Consider the following 25,799-nt stretch of genomic DNA (forward strand, 5'->3'; position numbering starts at 1 on the left):
GTAGAAAGAAATAGAAAATATAAATAAGAAAAGAAAATATTTATTATGCTGGTATTAAAATCATTAATAATCCTACAACAATAGAGATAATCACTGTTAATATCTGGGTGTATATAACTCCATACCTCTTTATCTATCTACTTGTATATATTTACAAAAAATATAGGCACAGTGTGAGCTATATATAAGATGTTTGTAGGACTGCTGCTCATAATAGCAAATACCTGCAAACAGCCTAAATATTCATCAAAATAAATGGTAGTCCATTTATACAATGGAATAGTATATAGCAGTCAAAAAGGAAGGGGCTGAAGCTGACCACAAAAATAGATGAATCTCAGCAACATAGTTTGGAGTAAAAAATATGTCTCCAAAGATTAGATACAGCATGATGTCCTTTAAATCATTAAGACAAAACCAACAAAACCAACAAATTTTGTACCTAGCTCTAGAAATACAGATAGATATGTTAGAAGTTGGGGGGTTCAGTGCACAAGTGGCAGCGGGAGTGGAGTAGTTGCCTGCTGTCCAAATTTAGGGAAGAAACCCTTAGTGCTAACACTCTACAAACCAGTTTCTCTCTTTTTTCTCTCAATTCTCATCAGTTTTCAAGCCATCAGTATCTCAATCTTGGCACTGCTGATGTCTTAACAAGAGAATTCTTTGTGGTAGAGGACTGTCCTGGGCATTGTAGGATGTTTAGCAGCCGCCCTGGCCCACTCCCACTAGATTCAGTAGCACCCTTTCCCACAGTGGTGATAATCAACAAATTCTCTAGACATAGCCAAATGCCCCCTGCTGGGCAGAACTGTCCCTGGTTGAGAATCACTGTGTTAGGAGAATGCACATCAATTATTACTGGCTCAATGTTACTGATAAAGTAGATCTTGCTATAAAAATTCTCTGTTTTTAAAATGTAGGTAATCACCACTTAGGACTATCCGTCCTATAAACACTACAAAATTTAGTTCCCTGTTTGGTTGATTTTGGTGTTAGGAGAGCCTGCTGAAATAACACAGAACAGCCCACTAAAATGACTGGGTACAGAGATGGATTTTGCTGTTTTATTAAAAAGCCCTTTGTAAAACCCACTGACATATTTTTGTTGGCTCCTAGGGAGCTCTGTTCTGCAACATCATTGATTCTCTAGGCTGGATGGTAGGGGACTCATCCTGCTGGGTGACCTCAGGGAAGCCACTGGGCTTCATCAATTCCATATGAGAGGAAAAAAGAGCAGTCATAACAATTAAACTGGCTAGCCTAGAAGGCCTTCTGAAGAAAGGTCTATGTGAGGACAAACTTGTAATATTTATTGTGATTATCAGCCCCTCAGGGGCCTTTTGAAGAATTCTGTCTGATTTATCAGGCAGCTGCCCCACAGATATGCATGAAGGGAGAGGGGCAGGATTGGGGGGTGGGGGTGGGGAACATTGATGAGGGTGATGCATTGATGGCAGTGCTCCAAGGGTGACCTCATATTTATCCCCCAGATGTTCAGATCATTTCTAAGTATCATCACCATCTTGGTGTGATGCCATTTTCTGTTCTTGCTAAACTTTGGGAAGCAAGGGAGGCTTCAGAATTTTAATGCTCACTTTAGCCTGTGAAGGACATGGTAATGTTCGAAAGTAGCCTGACCTTTTCATTGTTCATTGCCAATTGGTTGACTGACCATCCCTATTCCCCATTCCAATTGCTTCAGCAACCTTCTTGTCTCTTTTCCTCCTTAGCACCAGGTACAAAATTCTACAGAGGCCCTGACCTTTTCCAGTATATTTTCTTACCAAGATCGTGTTTATCTTATGCCAGCCCATTTTTCCAAGGTGAGAACTAAATGAGGGAATTAAAGCTTAGCAGAAAAATCAAATTCAGTGAATGTTAGTATCTAGAATTACTCTTTCATCAACCGAAAAGGAACTATGTGATAGGCAAGTTTGTAAAAGAAGCTGGGCATTGCCCTTAACAACTCAAATAAGGTAGACTTTTTTCTTCTTAAATTAATTTTTATTGGAGTATACTTGCTTTACAATGTTGTGTTAGTTTCTACTGTACAGCAAAATGAATTAACCACACATATATATATAACATATATACAGATACAATCCCTCCCTTTTGGACTTCCTTTCCGTTCAGGTCACCACAGTGCATTAAGTAGAGTTTCTTGTACTATACAGTATATTCTCATTAGTTACCTATTTTATGTTGTTCAGTTGCCCAGTCGTGTCTGACTCTTTGTGACCCCACAGACTGCAGCGTGACAGGCTTCCCTGTCCCTCACCATCTCCCGAAGTTTGCCCCAAGTTCATGTCCTTTGCTTCAGTGATGCCATCCAGCCCATTTTATACATAGTATAAATAGTGTATAAATGTCAATCTCAATCTCCCAATTCCTCTCACCACCACCCCCTTCCTCCTTGGCATCTGTATGTTTGTTCTCAACATCTGTGTCTCTATTTTGTTTTGCAAATCAGACCGTCTATACCATTTTTTTTCCTAGGGGTAATGAAAATGACTTTGAGAAAGTATACTCAGATTCCAGTTAATTCCAAACCAGAAGGTGATATATATAATAAAAATGTCCCTTTCAAATATTTTTCAAGCATCTCCTTGCCTGTTACTAGCAATAACCTTGGCTGTCTCCTTACTTGTTATTTAAGGAAATCTTTAAGGTTCTAATTACCCCAATAATTTTCTAAGTGGCTGTATTTCCAGGATATCCTGGCTATAAGTTGCTGCCACTGGTGTCATTCTTGCCCATTATGTGTGAAGTCACTTCAGTGGGGTCCAACTCTTTGTAACCCCAGGGACTGTAGCCCACAAGTCAGGGGATCCTCCAGGCAAGAATATTGACTTGTGTTGCCATTCCCTTCTCCAAGGGATCTTCCTAATCCAGGGCTCTTTATGTCTGCTGCATTGGCAGGCAGGTTCTTTACCACTAGAGCCACCTGGGAAGCCAATTAGGGTAGGAATATTTACCCTAGAGGCCATTGCTGGAATTCATATCTGTCACCTGGAAAGCATAGAGGAATTGAGGAAAGAAGAGGTATGATCATCTTCCATGAACATGCTTTCAAAGAAATACCATTAAGAGGTTGACAAAATTAATTATTTTGATGTTGAAAGCAGAGAACAAGCTCTGGACTGTGAGACAGAGGAAAGACAAACTTTAAATAAATCTTTGTTTTCTGATATTGACTCTAAGAATATTATATTGAATGTATTGTCTATTGCTGGCTAAGTCTATTCTCAAAATGTCCATATTTCTCTGATATAGAATAAGACGTATCCGTGAAAGGAGGCTGGGGTGTTGAATCCATCACTGAAGTAGTGACAACCCTGTCAGCTTTAACTAGACAGAGGAAGCAATCGTTTAGTATGATCTTCACCACTTACAGATAAAGTAATCACTAAACACATGTTAGATGACAAAAAGATGTCTCTTCAATGACAGTTTCCTGAAAACGAAGAGCTGAGTCTCACCAGGCAATAGAAAGCACACAAACTAATACAAATCCAGGCTTTTACTCCCCACTATTAAGCCCTCCTTCCTGACACTTAAGTACTAGGCTTATCTCTCAAGGGATTAACTAAGAAATTATTGCATGCTGCTTGCACTCTGCTAAGATTTTTTTTTAAAGCTGTCTTATACACCATTATCAAAGACTATTTTGAAGTGGATAGAGGTTTAGTGGGTACTTTATAAGCAATTAGTATCACCAACTAAAGGAATTATAATAAAGAAGTTCATTTGGAGTGACACTGAAAAAAACCCAGAATTAGTCCATTTTCTTTCTGAATTTTAGGTGGAATACAGACTGCTTTAAACTTTAGGGACTGTGTCTGTCTTCTTTGTGCTATATTCTCACCTCTCAGGGTATAAACATTTAAATTTGTAGGATCACTGAATCAATGCTTGCATTTGCATTATATCAGTTTCCACGTGCAGTTTCATTGAAAAAGAGAATGATGGCTAAGTTGTGAATTCCTCCATGGCATTATAATTTGTAACATTATTGAGTATTTACTAGGCTCAAGGCACCTTTAAAGGTGCTTGACATGTATAAACACATTTAATCCTCTAACAATCCCATGTAGCAGGCATGATTTTAGTCACAATTTTCATATGAGGAAATTAAAGCTTAGAGAGGAAAAGTAACTTGCAGGTGGAACCAAAATTTGAAGTTAGGTCCATAGAGTTTAGATAATCCACTATATTGTTTGAGTGCCATTTATTGTTTACTAAGATTAGTTCTAGACTTGGGGATTCCACTACTTCAGTGAGGTGCAAAGTGTTAAATGTTAGCTGCTCAGTTGTGTCCAACTCTTTGCAACCCCATGGACTTTAGCCTTCCAGGCTCTTCTGTCTGTGGGATTCTCCAGGCAAGAATTCTGGAGTGGGTTGCCTTTCCCTTATCCAGGGGATCTTCCTGACCCAGTACTCGAACCTGTGTCTCCTGCATTGTAAGAGGATTCTTTACCATCTAAGTCACCAGGGAAGCCCAAACCTTTCTTGAAATTCCATCATCTCATTTCCCCTTCTTTTCCCTTTCTTCCTCCTTGCTTCCAACTCCTTCCCCTTTTTTTCTTCCCTTCTTGCCCTTCTCTGCTCCAATGGGATAGTTCATTTTAATAACTAGGCTCCAGATTGTCAAAGACAGTGAGGGAAGAAATCATTCATTCCCTTCTGAGTTTCCTTTTTCTTAACTCCTTTTTCATGTTGCTGCTTGTGATAATGGAGAATGTACCATAAGTATTTATTTCTCTTAAATAAAATTTAAGAGAGCAGTTTAACTTCGAATGTCTAGATTTTTATTTGTTATTCTGAGCTTAAAATTCTAACTTTATCCCTCACCGTCTTTCCCTGCTTCTTTTCGCCTGTTTATTCAACTGTGAAATGCAGTATTTCTGATGGTTGTGATGATGAAATGCCATGATATATACAGTGCCGCCATAATGCTTTGTTCAAATTGTGAAAATTCAGTAAAAATTTAGCTTTTCCCTTTTTCTGGCTGTGCCCCTTCTTAGAAAGTGATGACTAAACCATGATATCAAAGAGTAGGGCATGAGAAGAATGTACGGATGAAACAAACTTAGGCATAGTTTCACCAGGATAAACCTTGTGTATTTAATGCCACCATGGTGCTTTCTCTTAAGAGTCTAAATCCACTTTTTACTCGGGAAGAAGGGTTTCTCTTGGCCACGTTCCATATGATGGCCCATTTTAATTCTTCAGAAGGAGTCACTAAGTGAACCAATGGCAAATCTTCAAATTCTTTGGGTGGATTTTGGAATTTGCCTTTTTTGAGTTATTGTTTGAGCCACCTGATCCAGAGTTCCAATGGGTCTCCTGGAGCTGTGCCCAGTCTGTGGGTTTAACGTTCCTGAAAGGAACCATACAGCTGCTGGTACAGTTGAACAGTCATCTAACTCCTCCTCTTGGCCCCTGAGGCTGGTACTGTGGCGCTTGAAAAATAGAAAAGCCGAATGAAGAAGACATGTGCCCACAGTCATAGCAAATTTACCCTGAAGAAGGAAATGGCAACCCACTGTGATATTCTTGCCTGGGAAATTCCATGGACAGAGGCGCCTGGCAGGCTTCAGTCCATGGGGTCGCAGAAGCATCAGACATGACTTAGCAACTGAACATGCATGCATACATATCAACTTTGGCTTTATTTGGGTTTTGAAGAGTTATAAATGAGACATCACTGTAGGAGCAAATTCATGTTTTGGGGGGCCTGAAACTTAAACAGTTTGTGAATATGCATGCTCAGTTGTGTCCAACTCTTTGCTACCCCATAGATTGTAGCCCTGCGGACTCCTCCATCTGTGGGATTTTCCAGGCAAGAATACTGGCATAGGTTGCCATTTTCTTCTCCAGGAGATCTTCCTGACTCAGAGATTGAACCCATGTCTCTTGTGTCTCCTGCATTGGAAGGTGGATTTTTTACCAGCTGAGCCATTGGGGAAGCTCTGTACAATTCAGGTAGTATCATTTAAGAGAAAATATCAAACTGTCCCTTGAATATATTGCTAAAGCCTCTGGCAAGGCTGTGGAAAGAGCCCATGCAATCTGAGAGACTCTGCACGTAAACTTCATGAGCTTTGCATTGAATTCATCCATGGTCACATGATTAAATCAATTAGTCTTTTTCATCATCAGCTTGGACCTCAGCTGGGCCCATTTTATTGGGAGGTCATGATGATTTGCATGAAGATTTTGTTTTTATTTTACTTTCTTTTTTACCTGTCTGAAGATAGTTTTTTCCTGTCTTGGAATTACCAGAAGCTTCCAAAAATCATTATAAAAGCTTTCACACATCACTATAAAAGGACTCTTGGCAAACAGATTATAGCTGTTGATTTGTAACAATAGCTACTGTATTTAAGCATATACCATGTGCTAGACTCTGGGATTAAAAACTGTATATGTAGTTTCCTGTTTAATTCTCACATTATCTCTATGAGTTATCTGCTCTATATTTTTCTCACTCGATAAAGTAACTTGCTTACTCTCATACCCAGTGGATGGAAGAAACAGGGTTTAAACCAAAGGCCCATGTGATTAGATTAGAATCCAGTTGTTAACTACTTTGCTGTAATCTTAGGATTGAATGTGTAGTGGGTGGGCGATACTAGTTGTTCTGTGCACAGTGGAAACAGTTGTTGTTCTTCAGTTAGTAAGTCTGACTCTGCAACCCCATGGACTGCAGCACGTCAGGCTTCCCTGTCCTTCACTATCTGCCAGAGTTTGCTCAAACTCATGTCCATTGAGTCGATGATGCCATCCAACCATCTCATTCTCTGTCACCTCCTCTCCTCCTGCCTTCAATATTTCCCAGCATTAGAGTCTTTTCCAATGAGTCAGCTCTTCACATAAGGTGGAACTTCAGCTTTAGCATCAGTTCTTCCAGTGAATATTCAGGGTTGATTTCCTTTAGAATTCACTGTTTTGATCTCCTTTCTCTCCAAGGGACTCTTAAGAGTCTTCTCCAGCACCACAATTCGAAACCATCAGTTCTTCAGCCCTCAGTCTTCTTTATGGTCCAACTTTCACATCTGTATCTGACAACTGGAAAAACCATAGCTTTGACTATACAGACCTTTGTTGGCAAAGTGATGTCTCTGCTTTTTAATATGATGTCTGGGTTTGTCATAGCTTTTCTCCCAAGGAGCAAGCATCTTTTAATTTCATGGCTGCAGTCACCATGGAAACAGTACACTTTTAAAAAGTAGGCAGTTCTTGGATCCAGTTCTCCTTCCCCTCATTCTCCTTCCTCCCCACTTCCTTAACTAAGTAACTGTGCATCCATTAACAAGTGAACCTACTTCTCCTATACCTCCAATTCCCCAGCTGTAAAATGGGAGAACAGTACTCTGCTTGAAAACTGCTGGCTAGGTCATCTATTCCTTGAGGTTTAAGTTCTATAATTACTCAAATACTGTTCAAGTTCCTAAACACCTGTCTCAGTATTTGCCTGATTTCAGATCTTAAATAAATAACTGACATCCAAATGTTGTCCCAGAGTTTAGGATGGAGCCAGCCATCAAACAGAAGTCTTCAGCAGAACGAGCCAGTGCTGAGACTTTGAAAAACAAAGATCAGTCTGAAGAAGTTCAAAGGAAGGAAGAAAAAGGTATGTTCCTAGTTAAATGCACCCATGTTGAACTGAAGACTTAGAAAAGTTCTTTTTATTTTATTTTATGTTGGACTGACTTTTAAGAAAACAATCTTGGAAGTGTTTATTTTATAACTCTAACAGTGTCCAAGAAAATGTGGAAGGCCAAACTCTGAAAAAGCACAGTTGTGAATAGAACTCATTTTCAGTAAGCAGAAAGCCCTTTCCTGTCCTCAAACCTCCACGCTGCTGCTGCTGCTAAGTCGCTTCAGTCGTGTCCGACTCTGTGCGACCCCATAGACGGCAGCCCACCAGGCTTCCCCATCCCTGGGATTCTCCAGGCAAGAACACTGGATTGGGTTGCCATTTCCTTCTCCAATGCATGAAAGTGAAAAGTGAAAGTGAAGTCGCTCAGTCGTGTCCGACTCTTCGCGACCCCATGGACTGCAGCCTACCAGGCTCCTCCATCCATGGGATTTTCCAGGCAAACCTCCATGGTCATAGTGAAACTGTCCCCCCACAAGAGGAGGACAAAACACACTGTCAACTGGGTAAGCCCTCCTGGGCTAAGAAGTATTCCTCTGATGCCTCTTCTTGGGTCGGACCACTTGAAAACACGCTCTCCATTGTAAGATGGGAGAGGAAGCCATATTCCTTATACTTTGGCAGGTATTTCAGCCTAGACTATGATTTGGTGATGTGGGGAGTAAGACGTTGTTTTAGACCAGAGTGGACTATGGTTTGTGTTTTGTAGCAATGACAATGTGTATCAGGGCAGTATTTCTCTTTTCTTTGTGAGTTCTTTTAGTATTTAAGCAGTTTCAACAAAACAGGTATTTTGTAGATCTGAGCTTCTACAAAACAAATTTGTTCAGGATAACTTTAGATGGTGTAATGGCCTCTGTATGTGTGTGTGTGCACTTCTGATATGCAAAAAGCAGAGAATAGAACTGGAGATGAGTGAAATGATAACACCATTAGTTCTTAATATGTATATGCACGTTGTGCTTTGTTAACCCTTTTAAATACTTTTTTGATGTACTGATACTTTACTACCAAGTTATATTGAGGAGAAAATCCTATTGCTGTTAATGTGTTTAAATTATTGATGAAATCTATTTGTGGATATTAAAACATATTTATCATATTAAGAGTATAGATTGGGATTTTTCTTTTTACAGATTTTTACCCAACTTGTGAAAAATGTGACAATGCTTTCATGGAAAAGAACACCAGATTACTAGACTCTAAAGACAGGTTCTAGTCTAAGTTCTGTTACTGCTGACTCATGTGACTATGAGCAAGTCCCTCAGTATCTCTGAATCTCAGTTCCCCTGTCAGCAAATTGGAATAATAATAATAATAATAATCTTTGCCTCTCCATAGACTGAAATTTATGGAATTTAAGTGCTATGAAAATGCAAGTTCCACTTTTGCTTCAGATATTGCTTTCAATTATAGCTCCAAAACCTAGAACATACAGAGAACACAGTTAGGCAGGAAGGAACGGGACAACATTTAACTTCATGGCAAGAAGAGCTTATTTCTCTGGTTTTCTGCCTAGACTACACACAGGCATATGATTGTGATATCTGTACTATAGATTAGAAGAGTTGCTTAGAGATATATAGAGAGTCTATAAGCAAATATATGATTTAACTGAAACATGGAATTCTGTAAAATATTAGACCAATTTTCAAGTGCAGATGGATAACAGAAGGAGTCTAATGTAATACATGGTCTTCCCAGGTGGTGCTAGCATTAAAGAACCTGCGTGTCAATTCAGGAGACATAAGAGACGCAGGTTTGATCCCTGGGTCAGGAAGATCCCCTAAAGGAGGGCATGATAACCCATTCCAGTATTCTTGCCTGGACATTCTCACAGGCAGAGAAGCCTGGCAGGTTATAGTCCATGGGGTCACAAAGAGTCAGACATGACTGAAGTGACTTAGCACACAAGCAATGCAGTACATAGAGGCTTTCAACCTGGTTGTGCACCAAAATATGTGGAATTTCTAAAACCACAGACTTGTAGGCTTCTCCCCTAGAGATTATTGATCCAGAGGTCTACAAGTCCTGGGCATTTGTAGAGTTGAGAACCAATGCCATGTCTATATTGACAGGTTAAAGTTATTGGCATGGAATATGTGAGGTGCCTGTTTATGTTGGTTCTGGTTGGAGCTTGCCAGTGATGTCAGTCACATTGAGTCACTTGTCATTAACACCCAGGTCCTCACTCTTATGTTCTCTTCATCTTGCAGGCCTTCTGTGTAATCTTTTTTTTTTTTTTTTTTTTGGCCCATCTCCTGAGCTTTCAGGTTCTGCTCTAACCATACCACCTTCTGGACATTCCTTCAGACCCACCCACTTCTGATTGAAGTCATCACAAGTTTCGTCCACCAGAAATGCTTCCTTTATAGGTAATCTCTCTTAAAACCGGCCTGAATCTCAGTCTACCATGACACATTTCCAGATTGAGGAGATGAGAAATAAGGGTGCCTGCCTACCCTACCCTACCTCCCTGGATTTTATGAATAGAGGGTGGCATGATGAAAACAGTATTTTAGATAGACAAAGCTGGCAGTGGGGTACAGAATGGATTTGAAGGAGGAAAGCACGGGGGCTAGGATGTCACTAGAATTTTATTGCTTTGGTCCAGAGAGATGGTGGGAAAATGATGTCATCTCCTGTATGTATGTATGTGCCTGCTCAGTCATGTCTGACTCTTAGACTGTAGCCTACCAGTCTCCACTATCCATGGAATTTCCCAGGCAAGAATACTGGAGTGGGTTGACATTTCCTCCTCCAGGGGATCTTTCGGATCCAGGGATTGAACCTACATCTCTTGCATCTCTTGCGTGGGCAGATGCCGTTTCCTAGCTGGCTGAAATAGGGATGAGAGTGGGAGGGAAGAACAGGAGAGATGGAACCATCTGAGGAGAACCATCGGTTTCATCTTAAACATTCAGGGAATTTAGTGGTCGTAGTCCTTTTTGTTAAACAGTGACCCACAAATGCATTTTCACCGACCTAGTACAGCAGCAATGGCCTGAATCAGCTGAGAGAAAATCCGAGATCTTAGTGCTTATTCTCTCTAGGGTGTGTTCTCAGGTGCCTCACTTACCACGTCTCTTCTCAGTCGCTTCCTCTGAGAATCATGACACCCGCTGGATCTACCATGCTTGACAACAGCATGCCACATACACACTACCTTTCTGGTTTTCTTATGTGATAAGGTATTTGAGCTAATCCCATCTGAGGGAGAAAGGACATCTTCAGAGGTAGCCCAGGGAATGGACATCAGAGTGCGGCCGCTCATTGCCACCCCCCGAGTTATGCATTTTGCCCCTAGATTTTAAAGGCCTTGTCCTGCACTGGGTTTGTTAAAAAATGACATCCAGGGAATTGCACTGGCATCGAGATGGGTCTATTCAGGCAGGGCTTCTCAGAGTGAGGCAGCATACTGGCCTCAACAGAGAACTCTGTTTATCACTTTGGAGATGCAATAAAAATAACAAATGCCCAGAGTAAACCTAATTCACTATGCTACTTAGTATTTGAAATACATAAATATGTCAAGCAAAAGACCTCTAATAGACCCTTTTATCCTGGTAATAGTGTACATATAATTTTCCTCTCATTAGTACAAAAACTACCTAGGGAACTCTCAGCCCATCCTTCATCCATTTAATCTGCATTAGCTTACTTTTACCTTGTGTTTAATCTGCTTTCCCTCAAGGTATTTTGAATAAATCAATAGGAATACATGATTGTTTAATGATTTTTAGAAGAGCTCCCTTCGACCACAGCTGCATGATTTAGAATGACTAATTCCACTTTTTACAATTGATTCTTCCCTGTGTGGACCATCCATTTCTGCCAGGCCTTTGTGAGAGAATTCTACAGCAGACTGCTGCCTACTCCCGGGGCTCCTGGTGGCCGGATGGTGTGCTAGCTGGCAGCACCCCCTCCCCTCATCACCATCTGATTAAGCAGCACATCAAGGCCTCCTCTCAGCCCCCCTGCTCAGCTGCTCCTTGGAAGCGATTTTCTGGGAGCACAGAAGTGTCCAATTTCAAAATCTCTTTCTTCCATTTCTCTTTTCACTGTTCATGCCTGGGAACTGGTTGTTGTTATTCAGCTGCTAACTCATGTCTGAGTCTTTGTGACCCCATGGACTGCAGCACACCAGGCTTCCCGGTCTTTCACTATCTTCCGGAGTTTGCTCAAATTCATGTCTGTTGAGTCAGTGATGCTATCTAAACATGTCATCCTCTGCCACCCTCTTCTCCTTTTGCCTTCAATCTTTCCCAGCATCAGGGCCTTTTCCAATGAGTTATCTCTTTACATCAGGTGGTCAAAGTATTGGAGGTTCAGCTTTAGCATCAGTCATTCTGATGAATATTCAGGGTTGATTTCCTTTAGGATTGACTGTTTTGATCTCCTTGCTGTCCAAGGAACTCTCAAGAGTTTTCTCCAACACCACAGTTCAAAAGCATCAATTCTTTGGTGTTCAGCTTCTTTATGGTCCAGCTTTCACATCTGTACATGATTACTGGAAAAGCCATAGCTTTGACTGGACTCCCCTTCAAATACACTCAGAATTTCCTGAATATTCTCATAGAATGATGGGTACAGAGATGGGTAGCAGCAGTTCACTTTACTAGAGACTCATAATAACTGTCTAAGTTTATCTGGTGTTTGTGTGTGTGTGTGTGTGTGTGTGTATGATATCAAGATTCCTGTTCTATTTGGTTATTTTGAGAATTCTGAATTGGGACTGAGAGATAGTGGTCTCATCCTGGGTCAGTTGCTTGATTGCTCTGAGTAAGGAGCTTTATATGATGGGCTTATAGGAGCAGAGAAAAATGGCCAGCAAGGAAGGATGAAGCAGAGAGGGGCAGACACAGGAGACTGTGTGATATCTTCAGAAAAGCAAGAGCTGAGACAGTAACTGCTGACTTCCTGCCAGCTTTTAAGTCCTGATTATGCTCCCCTGAGACCTGGGATTCTCTGACTCTCTGTTTTCTTAAATAAATAAATCTCCCTTTTTGTCTTAAGCACTATTGATGTTTCTTTTACAAGTCAAGGAATTTTGACTGCAAGAGAATAATGTTTATTGGACTCTGATGATAAAAAACTTAATAAAAGTGATCACATTAGCTTAGATTCTTATCCCTATTAGATTCAGAAGGATAATATTAGAAACTTCAAGTTCACAGAAAAATAGGTAAATATCTTTATTCACAGTTTCCTGAAGCAGTGCCCACTATTACAGAATGAAAATAAAATAGTTGATTCTCTAATTCTTGTAGTACAATGAGATGTAATGTGTATTATAATTATTAGAAAAATGTGATATGTATTCTATTAGATAACACTACATTTTGCATGGCATCCAGCCCCATCACTTCGTGGCAAATAGATCGGGAAACAATGGAAACAATGACAGATTTTATTTTCTTGGGCTCCAAAATCACTGCAGATGGTGACAGCAGCCATGAAATTAAAAGACACTTACTCCTTGGAAGAAAAGCTATAACCAACCTAGACAGAGTATTAAAAAGCAGAGACATTACTTTGCCGACAAAGGTTCATATAGTCAAAACTATGGTTTTTACAGTAGTCATGTACAGATGTGAGAGCTGGACAAGAAAAAAGGCTGAGCAGCAAAGAATTGATGCTTTTGAACTGTGGTGTTGGAGAAAACTCTTGAGAGTCCCTTGGACAGCAAGGAGATCAAACCAGTCAATCCTAAAGGAAATCAACCCTGAATATTCATTGGAAGAACTGTTGCTGAAGCTGAACCTCCAATACTTTTGCCACCTGATGTGAAGAGCCAACTCATTGGAAAGGACCCTGATGCTGGGAAAGATTGAAAGCAAGAGGATAAGGGGGACAACAGAGGGTGAGATGGTTGAATGGCATCACTGACTCAATGGACATGAGTTTGAGCAAACTCTGGGAGATGGTGAAGGACAGGGAAACCTGGCATGCTGCAATCCATGGGGTTCCAGAGTTGGACATGACTGAGCAACTGAACAGCAACAACATTTTCCATGGATTTAAGTGTTGAACATCAATTTCTTTTGCCTTCTCAGTCTATTTTGATATCTCCCCAAGCCCGTTTTCTCATTTGCTGTATAACATGGAGATAACAGTTTCTTCTTCTCAGGGTTGTTGGGAGAATTAAACAGATAACATATGTCAAGTGCCTGGCTCACAGCTGATGTTTATTTCAGCACAGGGGCATGTATGGAGTGTCTCTGATATATCCCAGTAATAATAGCTAAACTTAAGAAGTGCTCCCTCCAACCTAGGCGGGACTCTAAACTCTTTTGCATATTAGCTTATGTACTAAAATTCTCACACCAACACAACGAGGTATATAGTACAACTCCTGTGTCCTGCCCAGTGCCCTCTGCACTCACCTTCCCACCTGAAACAACCTTGCTACTTGCAGACGCTAGCTCCTGCAGCTCTCTGTCTGATGGTGGGAGCTGCTGGTCCTGCAGGTGGGACAGGAGGAATGGGAAGATTTGAAAGTCACACCTGGGCAGCCTGGCTCTGGAAGCCACATGCCCATACACCATACTTGTCTAGGACTAAGCAGGACCCAGGGAGGTTAAAACCAAACCAGAAACATCTGCTTTCCTTCTTGGCTGATGGGATCTGAGAAGATGGAATTGTGTATCACAGTACTTCAGAGTTTTGTTCTTCACTTTTTTGTAGGATAAAAATTGTGCTCAGAGATGTGGAAAGACTTGACTAAGTTCACAGTGTTTAATGCAGGTGAGAAATGAAATTAGATAGAACTCATTCTGCAAATTTTTGGAAGTTTTATATTTTGCATCACATAATAAAATTATTGGTTAAGGTCCTGTAAAACAGCAAGAATTTGGGCATAGGAGTCAACCAGGCTTCAGGCTATACCTGCTATGCCAGTGTGTAAGGCTGGTGATGGAGAAGGCCTTGACAAATCAGCTGGACAGGATTTTTAAAATAGCTCCAGCGATGTTCAGACCTCAGCTACCTCAAGCTATAGCCAGTATGGGATGCAGATGTACTTTTATAAAATATGAGCGTGGATTTCATTTAAGATTATTTTAAAAATCTTTTGGGAAGAACAAGTGACAGGAGTGACTATCCATGGGAAAAAAGCAAAGAAGTCAGTTAATATTTTTTAAACCACCCACTCTGCATGGGCAGACATGATCTACTAATCTAAGGGGACTCGCCCCCTAATGAACATGTGTAACCCCTGGTGTCCAAAGCTATGGTGCTCCTTTCTCTCACTCCACCTAATTTCATTCTTCCTCTCCAACACCCTCTTATTAGTTTGTAAATACCCTAGTGGTCTGCATGCCTTGTGTTCATGCTTTCCTTAGTAGTTCATGCTGCCTACATTAACTCACTATTGATGCCATAAGTATGTAGTTAAGCATTTTCCAAGCATTTTTCATTTCATTCTTTCAACAGCTTTAGGAGATAAGTACTATTATTAACTCCATTTTAGAGATGAGGGAGATGAAGAAGCCAAGGTGTAGGAGCCCTATAGAATGTAAGTGAACTGCGGTTGAAACCCAGGCATGCTAAACTAGACAACATCATGTATAACCTCTCACCTTGGACATATTTGTCTATTGAGTTGATTGCTGAGTATAAATTTTCTTTGTTTCATAATCATGAGAAGCAAAATATATACTAGACTCTTCCTTATTTTTTAAAGATTTAATTTTTTAGAACAATTTTAGTTTTACAACAAAATTGAGAGGAAGGTATAGAGATACCCATGTACTCTCTGCCTCAATGCAAACATAGCCTTGCCATTCTCAACATTCTCCCATAGAATGGTATGTTTGTTACAACTGATGAAACTACACTGACACATCATAATCACCCCAAATCCATGGTTTACCTTTAGGGTCCAGTTGTGATTTGATCATGCTATGAGGCTGCACAAATGTATAATGACATATATCCATCATTATAGCATCATACAGTTGTATGTATTTATATATATATATATATATGTATATAATAGTTGTATGAGACATACATTATACTATCATACAGAGTATTTTCACTATACTAAAAATCCTCTGTACTCCACCTATTCATTCCTCTTCCTGACCCTGTCCTCTGGAAAAGTGAAAGTGAAAATCGCTCAGTCATGTCTGACTCTTTGCTACCCCATGGCCTGTATAGTCCATGGAATTCTCTAGGCCAGCATAGTGGAGTGGGTAGCCTTTCCCTTCTCCAGGGGATCTTCCCAACCCAGGGATTAAACCCAGGTCTCAGGCAGATTCTTCACCAGCTGAGCCACAAGGGAAGCCCAAGAATACTGGAGTGGGTAGCCTATCCCTTCTCTAGTGGATCTTCCTGACCCAGGAATCGAACCAGGGTCTCCTGCATTGCAGGTGGATTCTTTACCAACTGAGCTATAAGGGAAGTCCTGGCCCCTGGAAACCACTCATCTTTTTACTATCTTCATAGTTTTGCCTTCTCCAGAATGTCATATAGTTGTAAACATATAGTGTGTAAATTTCACATTGGCTTCTTTTACTTAGTAGTATGCACTTAAAGTTCCTTTATGTATTTTCATGGCTTGATAGATCATTTCCTTTATGGTGCTGAATGATATTCCATTGTCGGGATGAACCACAGCTTATTTACTATTCACCTTCTGAAGGTCATCTTGGTTGCTTCCAGATTTTGGCAATTGTGAATAAAGCTTCTATAAGTATCAGTGTGCAGGTTTTTGTGTGGAAGGAAGTTTTAGATACATTTTTACACACGGTGCTTAATCTGCCATGATTTTGTGAGGTACTTCCTTTACATTTTGTAGATAAAAAAATGAGAGCCCAGATTGGAAGAGGAAATAGCAAATCACTCCAATAATCTTGCCTGGAAAATTCCAAGGACAGAGGAGCCTGGAAGGCTACAGTCCATGAGGTTGCTAAGAGTTAGACACAACTGAAGGTGTGTACACACACACACACACACACACACACACACACACCGGATGCATACTCACTCCAGAGCCACCTGGCTGGTAGGAGCATTTCTGGATTATAAACTCAGGCTTGCCTGACTCCAGAGGCAATATTTTAACCCTCTCCAGTACTGTCTCTCTCAAATAAGGGGTGACTCTGGATCTCTCTGTCCATATATTTTTAAGGGGGCTTGCATTTGTTGTTGTTGTTCAGTCATTAAGTTGTGTCCAAATCTTTGTGATACCATGGACTGCAGCATACCAAGCTCCACATCCTTCAATATCTCCCAGACTTTGCTCAAATCCATGTCCATTGAGTTGGTGATGCCATCCAAGCATCTCATCTTCTGTCACCCTATTCTCATCCTCTGTCACCCTATTCTCCTCCTGCTCTCAATCTTTCCCAGCTTCAGGGTCTTTTCCAGTGAATCGGCTGTTCTCATCAGGTGGTCAAAGTGTTGGAGGTTCAGCTTCAGCATCAGTCCTTCCAAAGAATATTCAGGGTTGATTTCCTTTAGGATTGACTGATTTGATCTCCTTGATGTCCGAGGGATTCTCAAGAGTCTTCTCTAACACCACAGTTCAAAAGCATCAATTCTTAGGCACTCAGCCTTCTTTATGGTCCAACATACATGACTACTGTAAAAACCATACCTTCGACTATGCAGAGCTTTATCGGCAAAGTGATGTCTCTGCTTTCTAATATGCTGCCTAGATTTGTCATAGTTTTCCTTCTATGGAGCAAGAAGTCTTGCATAGATTACTGATTAAATAAAGTTATACAACACTTCACTTAAATTTAGTGGAGGAGGGCTTTGGATATGCTAAAATGAAGAAGCAGGGTAGTGCATGCTCATGCTCTTTAACCATAGGTAGTGGAATTAGAAGGTACAGAATATAAGGAAGGAGACTTGGAGGGAGCTTGCTCAGCTGGAAGGAGGAGAGTAAATGGGGAGCCATGTAGGTGAATCAGGTTAGGAGAACCTACACTGGCAAGAGGGGAGACCCTAGTTGAATCTTTGTTGGTGTTTCTTAGTCTGGAGGATACTTCTCTTCCATGTGGGTTTCAGAGAGGGCTTGGCTGATTCAAAAAACAGTTCATTCAGTAAAGAATTGGGAAAGGCCTGTATTATTTGTAGCCCAGAGATAGTCTTTAAAAATTCTCAGTGTCGCTTTAGCCCTGAACTTCAGTGAAGAACACACTGGGCTTGGGATCAATTAGAACTTAAAGTCACTGAGATAGAACAGTGTTTGGATAAAACAGTGTTCTTTGGAAGATGAAAGAATCGAAATTCAGTTGCCCCCTTGCCCTGCCTTCTCGGCTACTGCATCATTCTGAATTAGGAAGTTCTTTGCTGCTGTTTGACTTTCCAGCTGGAGGCAGCCTTAGTTGAAAGTCAGGTGATCACTGTGGGTCACTATCATATCCTGCCATAAAGTCAATGTATTAATAGTGACTTCATGAGTCAATTTTTTTAAAGGAAGTTTGGAGCCGAAGTGCCATTATTCTATTAGAATGGTAAAGAGCATTTTTTTTTTTTTTAACAAAATAGAGCTCTTTACACTCACCAGGTCCAGAAATAGAGTCCAAATGACTCAAGGCAGACAAATATTATTTCATAGTATCTTTAAAATACAGGAGCCACACCATTAAACCTCTTGGCTGTCTACTTTGTAGTAAGAAATCTTGCCAGCTGCTCTCTCCAGCTAGCTCACTGAGCCCATTCTTCAGGTTGAGCAAGACCTCAGGTCCATAGAAGCTGACATTTATATGTATCATGGGGCATTATTTTTAGCAGTCATTTAATTGTAATAATGGACTGAGTATCTATCAGATTGATGAGCATCAGTACACTCAATAAGGAGTAAAAAGTTGGAAATGATCATTTGGATATTTCAGGGCTCTAAAATGATGTGATTAATTCATACCCTAAAATTCTACCCTGTGAAAAAATTTATGGTTTGAATAAACCCAACCATAAATCACCTGATTTATGTCCGATGGGTGGGTAGAGTATGATTTCCTTTTTTTCTTTTTGGGTGGGAATGAGCATGTTGTTCAGTGAAAGAAGAGTTTGATTTTATATTTTGAACTCTAGATCTGCAAATAAAGAACATTTCCTTGGACTTGAAGTGAATATGTATAATAAGTACATGGCGTTGTTCACAGACTGTAAAAACGTTCTTTTGCGTGGAAGCATGCGAGGGTGGGCATATATGTATACACATTTCTACGTGAGATTGTTAATGGACTGTTTTAAACCCTTACATCAACTGTTTTTTAAACAAGCTTCTTTGGGGCATCGCTTAAAATGTTTGCATTTTGGTAACTGATCAAAGTCTTGAAGGTTTTTTGTAAATCAATAGAGCTGGCATGGCCAGTGCAGGATCTGAGGCCAAGGGAGGTTTTGTTTGAAGAATGGCACTGTTGCGGGGCTTGCCAGGCAGACTGTGAAGAATGCACTTCTGTTTTTTGCCTCCCTACTGTACCTTCTTTTATCCTCTGCCTGTCCTCTAAGGACATGTGGAATTCTTCCCAGCTCCATTCTGTTTAACCTTGCTTCTGATCTTTCTATTCAGTCCTTTAAGACTCTCACACACATAAACATCTTTCTCTGACAACATGCCCATGTATACTAATTCCAAGACCCAGCCTGGTGTGCATGCAGTTAGTTTGGCTCATGTATCCTGAAGGGGGCTGCCTTGGATTGGACACATAAGGCCCTTGAAGTCGTGCCAAGCAAAAGCACTGGCAGTGAAACAAAATCTAAAAAGCTGAGTTGGCTACCTGTGCTGTGAAATGTAGACGTGTCAAGTCGCTCCTCCGCTCTCAGGCTCACTCAATCTGACACTTTCCAGAGTGGAGAATTGTTAATATTTATTTCTCACTTTATTTGGGATGAAACTTCTGGGGTTTAGTTGGTTTTGGCCATAATGTCCTAATTTTACTTGATGTATGGAAAGAATAAATACCAAAGACTCCCTTATCACCAATTTTATGAGCAAACCCTGAGCAAACAATTTAAAATTAACAAAAAAACACCTCGATGTCACAGTCATTACCATACGTCTCTAAAAGTGATGTTCAACACTTGAAAGATTCATACTTATTAAGAAAATATTTTACTTTTTAAAAATAATTTATATTTGGCTGTACTGGGTCTTCATTGCTTTGCTCAATCTTTCTTTAGTTGCAGTGCATGGGCCTCTCATTGTGGTGGCTTCTCTTGTTGCAGAGCACAGGCTCTAGGGTGCAAGGGCTTCAGTAGTTTCAGTATCCTGGCTCCATAGCTGTGGGTCAGGGGTTTAGTTGCCTTTCGGCATGTGGGAATCTTCCTGGACCAGGATTTGAACCCATGCCATCTGCATTGGGAGGTGGATTCTTATCCACCACACCACCAGGGAAGTCTGAGAAATATTTTCTTGACCGTGTTTAATAAATTAAAGGTGATAATAAAATATAGGTTGGAAACAAAATTCTCTGATGCAATTTTATGGTTACTTTTTTTTTTTTTAATCGTTAAGAAGACAATTCATTTGATTGCAAATTATAGCCTCCTTGATGGGAAAAATGGTGGCAAAAAATGAACAGTTCTCATGAAGCAAGCTATTGCTTTCTCTCTACACGTGGATATCAAGGACCTTCTGGTTTACCAGAAAAATAAAACACCTCTTTGAGTGTCTCAACTTTAAGATGTTAAAACATGAAAAAATATATGCTTCTTAAAATTCTTGAAATCTGGTTAGTTGTTTCATTCCTGAGGTAGAATCTTTGAAGACTTGAAGGACCTTGACAGATTTTGTTTTTCTTATAATGAAGGATCGTTGCCATCCAGCTAGGAAGCCCTGGTAGTTGTGCCAAGAGAGGAAGCAATATTTTCCAGGGGTTTTTCACACTGTTGATGCTCTCAGTGGTGCTGTATGGTGGGAACCTTGTAGGTGGTGATTTTGATCCAGAAAAGTGGGAACAACATCTGCTTCTTTATGTTGCTGTAGAAATTAAGTCAGAGAAATTGAAAAGGCTTGGAGCATGTTGTTGTTTAGTCCCCAAGTTATGCTGCGCTCTTTGCAACCCCATGGACTGTAACACGCCAGGCTCCTCTGTCCATGGGATTTCCCAGGCAAGAATACTGGAGCGGGTTGCCATTTCCTTCTCTAGGGGATCTTCTGACTCAAGGGTCAAACCCTCATCTCCTGCATGGGTAGGTGGATTCTTTATTACTGAGCCACCTGGAAAGCCCAAAAGAATCAACGGGAGTTAATACAGGTTAAGTGATAAAGCTTATCAGCTGGTGCATAGTAGGAGGTTGATAAATATTAACACCTATCTCTTCTAATCTGAAAATAAAGAATAGATTGAGAGATTTCACATTTCCTAATTATTTATTTATATAACCATCAACTGTTTTTACTCTTTGCCTCAAACTGCCTGCCATGAAAATATGCTTTTCAGTTTCCTGTTGTTGTTGTTTTGTTGCTAAGTCATATCCAACTCTTTGTGACCCCATGGACTGTAACCCCCCAGGCTCCTCTGTCCATGGGGTTCTACAGGCAAGAATACTGAAGTGGGTTGCCATGCCCTCTCCAGAGGATCTTCCTGGATCAGAGATTGAACCCGAGTCTCCTGCATTGGCAGTTGGATTCTTTATCACTGAGCCACCAGGGAAGCCATTTTTAAGTTTCCTACTTAGTAAATAGGGCTTCCCTGGTGGCTCAGATGGTAAAGAATCTGCCTGCAATGCAGGAGACTGGGTTCAATCCCTGGGTTGGGAAGATCCCCTGGAGAAGGGAATGGCTACCGACTCTAGTATTCTTGCCTGGAGAATTCCATGGACAGAGGAGCCTAAATATTCATCTTCTTTCCCCAAGGCTTGGTTCTCAGAGTCACCCATCTTCCTAGACTAGAAACCTTGTGGTGGTGGCTTAGTCACTAAGTTCTGTCTGACTCTTGCGACTCCATGAACTGTAGCCCGCCAGGCTCCTCTGTCCATGGGATTTTCCAGGCAAGAATACTGGAGTGGGTTGCCATTTCCTTCTCCAGGGGATCTTCCCGAACCAGGAATTGGACCCAGGTCTCCTGCATTACAGGCAGATTCTTTACCGACTGAGCTATGAGAGAAACCTTGGGGTTGTATTAAACTCTACCCTTTTCTTGAACCAATCTTTGCCATTTATGCCTTCAAATTTATGGTTTCCACATTTTCCTTTATTCCTATTTTATTCCCACCTGTCAAGAACCTCAACACATTAATTACTTCGATAGCATTCTAAGTTCAATCTTAGCCTTCAGAGTTTTTTTTCTCTCTTTCTCTTTCCAACCTTTCCACGTGAGATGCAAGGCTAATCTTTTTAGAGCATTCAATTGATTATTTGAGACCAGGCTCAAATATACGACCCTGTTCTTATGACCACGTTTCTCGCTTAGAAAAACAAGTCCAGTTCCTTAATCTGGTGGTCAGAACTTCCACTGTGAGTCCACCCACTGTACTTAGTCTATCTTACTTCTTTCCACATACACCATGAATGTTCTACCCAGGAAGACGTCTATACCTGTTTTTTTTTTTTTTTTTTCCCTGTATCTTCCTGAATCTAAGTACTTCTTCCTGCTGTTTGATTTTGACCATGCTTTCCTCTTACTCTGAAATCTTCTCTTGTTTCTATCTGCAATTTTCTATATCCTATTCATATGCCAAGTCCACAAAGTCTTCCACAGTAATCTCAGCACATGTTGATCTTTCCCTATTGAAAACCTCTGGAGTTATTTTTAATTGCTTTACATATGTGATTTTATTTCTTCTGCCAAGTTGTAAGGCCCTTGAGTCCACACACCTGAACTTATGTATCTTCTGTGTTCCTCTTAACACAGAGCGAGGACTTCATCATAGGAGTTGAAAATGGTTTTCTTATTGATGAGTTAGAGGACCTGTTTAAATGTCTGAGCAAGAAACTCTCCCCAAAGAGAAAAGTGATTCTTGAGGAATAGAACATGGTCTGGGGAGAAGGGGAGCAATGGAATGGAATGGAGTGAAGAGAAAATTTGTATCAGGAATATATCAATAAGTAAACTTGTGGACCATTCTGGAAATTGTTGCTGAAAACTACCTGAAATTTATTTCCCAAATGTGTGGATGTTCAAGGATATAGCACAAAAATATTATTAAAATCTCTTCAGTGTCTCAAGGTATAAATAATGTAATTCTGTGAATCCCTAGTTGATTTATACTTTTTGTGAGACTTTTCAAAGCTGTTACCTGAAACATTGTATTCTGTGAGAAAGCAATAGAATTTTTTTTTTTAATGTTCCAGAGTCAATATATTTGGGAAATGTGATTAAGAGGTTTTTTTTGTTTTCTTAACTCCAGAGATTCTCAAAATCTTTAAGGTGCTATTGTACATTGTGAATCCCTAGATTCATGACAACAAAACTCCCCCCCTTTTTTGAGAGGAATACATATTACATCACAATAAACATTGATGTTCCATAGAACATAGTTTAGGAAACATAGCTGTAAAGGTCAAAGACTATTCAGTTGTTTAATTAATGTTAGTCATTTTTATAATTTAATCTAAGCAAATTGAACTTGTCTTAATTGGGATATCATCCTTTCAAGTCTCCCAAATGTTAAGGCAATGAGATGGGTCAATTTGCTCAAAAGTAAATCTACAGCAAACTCTTGAAATGGGCAAGCTGAACTCTTCTACAATTGTGCTATCATGCTGGCAGCTCCAATTTATCAAGCTTACAATGTTGCCAATTTTGTTGTTCAGATCCCTATCCTAGAGCAATTGGATTTGCAAACCAGGAACTGGTAAATGGATGTTGGATAAAGCTCACAACGGAGACATAAATGCTTTGTTGGCACCATGACTTGGCATGGAACCACATCAAAGCTTATTTGCTCATATTTTCCCTAAATTGGAGGCATTTAAGCCTATTAAAAGTTCTAGATTTTCCAAGTAAATGTTCTATGAGTTCATTATAAAATTATACTGTAATAACCTTCTGGAAAGCTCAAGTTTTTCCAATTCAACATTCCAGTTTTATTTTATTTTTTAAATTTCTGTATTTCTTTGCTCTCTCAGGCACACGGCAGTGCACCAACATGACCACTATCCTCATCTCTGTGACCATTAACACCATTTAATGACCCTATTGTGAGCCAGACACTGTACTAAAAATATTACCTATATTATCTCGCTTAATCCTCGTAACAGTTCTTTGAAATGAGATTTTACACATGAGGAAATTGAGTTTGTGAGATACAGGATAAAATTTCAACTCAGTTCTGTCAGATTCCAAAATGTATACTGTATTCCATGAGTTTCAGCATAGTTTCTAGTGGGCACCTATGCAAATACATGCATAAAAAATCTCATACGGTCTTTTGTTCCTTTGGGTATTTCTTGGCCAAGATGGGCTTCCCTCATAGCCCATTTGGTAAAGAGTCCACCTGTAATGCAGGAGACCCTGGTTCGATTCCTGGGTCAGGAAGATCTGCTGGAGAAGGAATGGGCTACCCACTCCAGTATTCTTGGGCTTCCACTGTGGCTCAGCTGGTAAAGAATCTGCCTGCAATGTGGGAGACCTGGGTTCGATCCCTGGGTTGGGAAGATCCCCTGGAGAAGGGAACATCTACCCACTCTAGTATTCTGGCCTGGAGAATTCCATGGACTGTATAGTCCATGGGGTCACAAAGAGTCGGATATGACTGAGCAACTTTCACTTTCACTGGCCAAGGTGACACATTCCTTTCATCTTGTGGTGCTTAGCTAGATTCTCCCACCAAGTCTAGAAAGCAGGGATAGCAAATATAGGCAGTTCTCAATTTGTAAGTTTCTGATATGAACAAGCTGCAGTTACTATGGTGCTTCCCGAGTGGCTCAGTGGTAAAGAATTCGCCTGCAAGTTCAGGAGACATGGGTTCGATTCCTGGTCAGGAAGGACATGGAAACCCACTCCAGTATTCTTGCCCTTAGAATCCAGAGAATCCCATGAACAGAAGAGTCTGGTGGGCTATAGTCCATGGGGTCACAGAGTCAGACACTATAGAGAGACTAGCACTTTCACTTTTCACTTTTTTCACATTTGTTATAGACCTAGAGAACATGTCCCTCCTTATTGTGGAAACAGCTCTTCAAAACAGACTTATCTTGCCAGTTGTCCTAGACTCAGTTTATGCGTCATTCCATATCTGCTTTGTCGTCTCTTCTGAGCCCTTGGCCATTTTCTGCGCTTGTCAGCCAGACTCTGTTGATAGCTCACACTCTTCCTCTGACTGTAAAACTCTGGTAGCCACAGCTTTATTTCCTCACGCTGGAATTGTTTAAGCCTCCCCTATGGATGAACTTCGGTTTCCAGCCGGTTTTCATTGAGCCCATGGAAATGCAGTGGCTAAGGCATCATATGCTCAAATACTCAATCGTGTCTGACTCCTTGCCACCCCATGGATTATAGCCTGCCCGGCTCCTCTGTCCATGGAATTTTCCAGGCAAAAATACTGGAGAGGGTTGCCATTTCTTTCTCCAGGGGACCTTCCCCACCCAGAGATCGAACCCATGTCTCCTGCATTGCAGGCAGATTCTTTACCAACTGAGCTACCAGGGAAGCCCCATATTCAGACCTAACAAGACCCAGGAAGCTCTGGCTTCCCAAGGGACCAGGTAACACAACCAGGAAATATCAGGTTGTTATTATCCCAATGTAAGAAACTTGACCAATGAAAGTTAGGAGACAGAAAGGAGCCAGTGGACATACTCTTGCCCTTTTTTCTCTGATAGACTTCTAATACACAGTGGTGACTTTATCCTCCCTGTAGTTGGATAGGGAGCCATCTCACATGATTAAGCTTTGTGTGATGCTGTATCAACTTCATAAAGTACCATCTTGTACATGCTTTTCTGCCTAGCTTCATTTATCACATCCCTCTTGCTTCCCTGAGATTGTACCTTCGATAAAGCGTTATTACCAAGATTTACTAGGTACCCAGGAGCAGCAGCAGCAGCAGCAGGCACTAGTGTCTGCTAAAAATGATTAAGGTCTGGTCTTAAAATAATGTGGTAGCTTTCTCATGGCTAAATAATATTCCATTGTCAGTATATATCATATCTTCTTTATTCATTCAGCTGTAGATGGGTACTTATGGTAATTTTATGATTTGCTAAAGGTGCTGCCTAACACTACAATGG

This window comes from Giraffa tippelskirchi, chromosome 1 (assembly GCF_054371585.1).
Source record: "Giraffa tippelskirchi isolate mGirTip1 chromosome 1, T2T-mGirTip1v1.2.pri, whole genome shotgun sequence".
NCBI classification, from domain to species: domain Eukaryota; kingdom Metazoa; phylum Chordata; class Mammalia; order Artiodactyla; family Giraffidae; genus Giraffa; species Giraffa tippelskirchi.